This window comes from Schistocerca nitens, chromosome 2 (genome assembly GCF_023898315.1).
Source record: "Schistocerca nitens isolate TAMUIC-IGC-003100 chromosome 2, iqSchNite1.1, whole genome shotgun sequence".
Taxonomy (NCBI): Eukaryota; Metazoa; Arthropoda; class Insecta; order Orthoptera; family Acrididae; genus Schistocerca; species Schistocerca nitens.
In genome coordinates this window covers 772370988-772376248 of record NC_064615.1, presented here as the reverse complement: position 1 = coordinate 772376248, position 5261 = coordinate 772370988, and the positions used below count along the sequence as shown (strand labels likewise).

At 41.4% G+C, this 5261-nt stretch overlaps 1 non-coding gene across 1 annotated transcript; it reads right to left on the bottom strand.

Annotated features, from left to right (window-relative positions):
* Nucleotides 1-308: 308 nt before the first annotated feature.
* Nucleotides 309-381, bottom strand: Trnaa-cgc (transfer RNA alanine (anticodon CGC)). Its single transcript has one exon. It is a non-coding gene; the product is annotated as a tRNA-Ala (tRNA).
* Nucleotides 382-5261: the final 4880 nt, after the last annotated feature.

Here is a 5261-nt window from a genome sequence, read left to right as displayed (position 1 = left end):
ATCATGGTGTGGGGAGCGATCTCCTACACTGGCCGTACACCACTGGTGATCGTCGAGGGGACACTGAATAGTGCACGGTACATCCAAACCGTCATCGAACCCATTGTTCTACCATTCCTAGACCGGTGGTGGTGGTTAGTGGTGGTGGTTAGTGTTTAACGTCCCGTCGACAACGAGGTCATTAGAGACGGAGCGCAAGCTCGGGTTAGGGAAGGAGTGGGAAGGAAATCGGCCGTGCCCTTTCAAAGGAACCATCCCGGCATTTGCCTGAAACGATTTAGGGAAATCACGGAAAACCTAAATCAGGATGGCCGGAGACGGGATTGAACCGTCGTCCTCCCGAATGCGAGTCCAGTGTGCTAACCACTGCGCCACCTCGCCCGGTCCTAGACCGGCAAGGGAACTTGCTGTTCCAACAGGACAATGCACGTCCGCATGTATCCCGTGCCACCCAACGTGCTCTAGAAGGTGTAAGTCAACTACCCTGGCCAGCAAGATCTCCGGATCTGTCCCCCATCGAGCATGTTTGGGACTGGATGAAGCGTCGTCTCATGCGGTCTGCACGTCCAGCATGAACGCTGGTCCAACTGAGGCGCCAGGTGGAAATGGCATGGCAAGCCATTCCACAGGACTACATCCAGCATCTCTATGATCATCTCCATGGGAGAATAGCAGCCTGCATTGCTGCGAAAGGTGGATATACACTGTACTAGTGCCGACATTGTGCATGCTCTGTTGCCTGTGTCTATGTGCCTGTGGTTCTGTCAGTGTGATCATGTGATGTATCTGACCCCAGGAATGTGTCAATAAAAAAGTTTCCCCTTCCTGGGACAATGAATTCACGGTGTTCTTATTTCAATTTCCAGGAGTGTATAATGGGAGGTATGCAGCTGGTGGTCTCGCGCTCGCGTTCTCACGTCCCGAGCATGGGGGTCCCAGGTTCAATTCCTGGCGGGGTCAGGGATTATTCACCTGCCTCGAGATGACTGGGTCTTTTCGTTGTCCTTCTCATTTCATCATCATTCATGAAAGTGGCGAAACTGGACTGAGCAGAGGTTGGGAATTTGTACAGGCACTGATAACTTGAGTGCCCCGCAGACCAAACATCATCATCATCATCATATGATGGGAGGTACAATTAAGCAATGGTAAGACTGTGACATAACGTAAACATAGCAGAATTTTTGAATGCAGAAAGTTTGTGAACATCCTAACAGTCAAAGAATGTATCCAAAAATAGAATAATAAAAATAGAAAAATAGAATAATAAAATAGAATAATAAAAAAGTTTGTGAACATCTTAACAGTCAAAGAATGTATCCAAAAATAGAATAATAAAAAAGTTAAAGACAACAATTGCTCATTCAAGGAAAGGCAAATATAAAGATGAAAAACTAATACATGAAAAAATAAGTAGACTCACAAATCAGATGAAATACACTTTTTAGACACATGAATTGCTCCTTCTGGTTTTGATAATAAAAAAATAATTGTTACAGCTCTCTTGCAGTTTTTTTACTTGTGTTCATTATGAAGTTTTAACAGCTGTGGTTGCCCACATTACAAAGCTCTACATATACATATACAGTTCTGTATTAATCAATTCAGTTTAGACAGTCATTCAGATGTGTCTTTGTCTCTGGTGCAGTTTGGTGTTCTCTCGTGATATTTCCTTTTGCAGCAGTGAGTGAGGCAGCACAGTGTGAGTTAACACATGCTGGCAGGATGGTGGTTGTTCACCTGGTGTAGTCAGTATGCCAGGGCTGAGTTGACAAGTGATGGCCAAGCAGCACACATGGCCCTTTGAGCTTGAGGCAGCTGGCAGTATTGACAGGGATAGCAGCAGGTTATGGTGCTGACCATAGCCTAGCTTTGTAAGAAGAGTAGTAGTGGACTGTTTGTTGAGAAGGTGGTTGGATGTTAGCTGCCAGAGCCTGAGCAATCAGATTGTGGTTCCTTGTTGGAGGTCTAGTCACAGCATTGGCAGTGGCAGCATAGTTATAGTGAAGACTCCAAGGCTGTTGTTGATGCCAACTTGTTCAGTTTTCTTGCCCAGCTGTTCGAACAAGAATGAGCTGATAGGGCAGGTTTAAATGTTGGTGCCCCGTACTGACTTTGCGGTAGTGGCTGCCTTTTTATAACGTACCAAATGATATGTAATTAGGGTGATGACTGGGATGGCTGTTGTAACCAGCAGTAGGTAAGGCTATAGCAGTTACATAAAGTATGGTTCGGGCTTCGGCATGTGGAAGTCTGAAGATATGAAGATGGTTGCTTCCACTGATCACACAGTTCAATCATCAGTGCCAGCTCTGAGCTCCATCTTCTGCTCTACGTTATGCTATACTTTTATTGCCTTACAACTCCTCCTTGCTAAGAAAAGAAGTCTGCCCTCAGATTTAATTGAAAATCTCACTTTAACATAGACACCAATTCATTTACAAGTATTTACATTTACGTTTGTCACTTCACTCTCAGTGACACTTGGTCCTTCACATTACTTATACTTTTTATTGAACCACTGAAGCACTTGTCTCACCACTGAGGTCTCCATCTTGTCATTTGCAGACTCTTCACTTCAACTCACTTTTAGTCCTGTTAGCAGCTAAATCATTTCACACTGTGGCAATGGCATGAGTCCAGGTAGGCATCCTTTCTTCAATATGCACGTGCTAAGATTAAATATGGACCTACTAAGATTCACATCTCCACATTCTCCTATTACATGCATTACAGATGTCTAGTAACCAACAAGAAGAAAGCAGAAAAACTCTCATGTATCATGTTAAGATATGTCCTGCATCTACACAAATGATATCTCTTGCTTTCCAGTGCTTACAACAAAACGTAAGCACTTCTGGACATGTACAACTTGATTACATCAATGTACATCCTGTTGTCTTGTCATTATGACCTAATCATTAGTTAAAACTATTTACAATAGAAAGGAGTCAGTGGCAGTGGCAGTATAATTGTGTACTCAGTCACATTGACTGGGCAGAACTCTATGATAAACACAATTCACAGTCGTCATCCTCACAATACTTCATAATGGACCTCAATGTCTAAACTCATAGTTCACATTGTTCTGCATTTATCTGTCTATCTACATCCGGATCCTGCTCCAGTTACTGCCGGGTCTGGGTGCTGACGAGTTCTCTCCATTTGGCTCAGTCCTCCCACCACTTTTCTTCCTCCACTTGCTACCAGGTCATACCTCTCCTTTCCACAGATATTCTCACTCCCATTTTCCATCATGTTCTTGGGCGTCCTCTAGGTCTTTTTCCAGCCATCTTTAGTTCTTCCATAATTCTGGGGAGTCTCTGCCCACGCATCCTCTTAATATGCCCGTACCATCTTAATCTCTTTTTTTTTTCAATTTCTTCTGTCATACTTTCTTGTTTAAGGTCCTTTCTAATATCTACATTCCTTACTCTATCCATTCCTGTTTTCCCCTTAACTGCTCTGAGATATTTCATTTCCCCTGCTTGCAGTCTGCTCCAGTCCCTTTCTGTCACTGTCCATGTTTCTACTCCTTAGGTGACATTGTTCTGCATTGCTCCTCAATATAATCATTTTACTACTGGGGCCACAGGCATTTTCCAGCTACCCTCCTGCATCCATAATACATTTTTACCCCTCACCCCAGGAATTTATTTCCTGGGACACCCTTCTGTCCATAATTGGCTTGTGTGATAAAAGATGGTTAAAGGAACAATGCAAAACAAGACACTGTGCACAGAGGAGGTAGGTCCAGATTTTTCAGCTCCAATTCAGTTACCAGTATTAAAATTGAAATATACACAAATAGCCAAGAGCAAAACACAGCTACTGATTTTCACAATAAAAACAATATGAACCTACATTCTGTAGTGAAACCAGGTGCAAAATTATGTACAGAAACATAATAAGACACAAAAATCTTCACATTGAGCTACAAAAACTTTTCTGTTTTTCTGGCAGGAACAAAAAATGATGAGCAGACCGAAACATAAGATTTAGTTCTTAGTTCATATAGTCTTATTTTAAGCAAGCTTAAGAAGTACTGACATCATCATATTTTCAGTTCCACATTGCTACGAGCTTGCAGAGTGGTCCTGTGTAAACAGAGAAGTGGGAAACGCAAAGAGCAAGATAAAAAAAATATATGCAAGCAATTTGAAAATGAGACTTTTGTAGATATAAGTACACTGGAAAAGAGGTTTCATACTAGACATGTTTTCCATCTAAACAGATTAGGAAAAAAAAAATTTGCAATAGCAAAAAATTTAGAAATAGTAAATACAAAAACAAAAGTAAATTGTGATACTTCAAAGATTATTCCTCTCATGGACAAGAACAATGCATTATTTGTGTGCAATCAGCTGATAATGAAGTGTTACCACTAGAAGACAAATTATGTAATGTTCTGTCAACACAAGGAGACACCCCAAATGCTAGTAGTTCACAAGGGAGCACAGCAGTAGTGGCAGAACCAACACCTCAAATATCTGAAACGGCACCACCATCAATAAGAACAACAACAACAGAAATGGCAGCATAAAAAACATTAGCAGCAATACCAACAGGGGCAGGAAGAAACTCACCAAGCCCAGTGAACAACTCGTGAGGTGCACAAATCCTGTCCTCAAGGATTTTTAAAATCCTGCCAGGCCACAAAAGGAATATGACATTATAAAATGTAAATACAGCTGTGACCAGTTCTCATCCTAGTTACCTGCAGATTTTAAGCCTAAATATTCAGTGTCTTAAAAATAATGAGGTAGCAATGAATGGTGCAAACACATACTGCACATACATTATGGAGTACTGGTGCAAAAGTTCTGAACCAAGCAGCATTAACATTAATCCATATAAGTTAGCAAGTCGGTATTGTAGAGAAAATGCCAATGGAGGTGTATGTCATAAAGCATTTGTTAACAAATCTGTCTGCAATTGCAGTCTTATATTTGGTAACAAGTTTCAGACCTTTACAGGTTCATTTTCAAACATGGCCTACTGAAGCTGCACTGAAAGTGCCTGAAGTTAATAATAAACATTAAAGTGACAACACGTGCTTTATAAAATTGTTTGGAGAGAGTGTGTCACAATCAGCACATGCCTCTTAGCAACTCAGAATCCATTTTGACATGTTAAGAAGCACATGTGGATTGCGGCGTTCATCCTGCAAGCATTTTATAAAGCACATGTTTCCATTTGATGTTTATTATTAAGATCAAGCAATTCCAGTGCAGTCTCAGTAGGCCAGGCTTGAAAGTGAA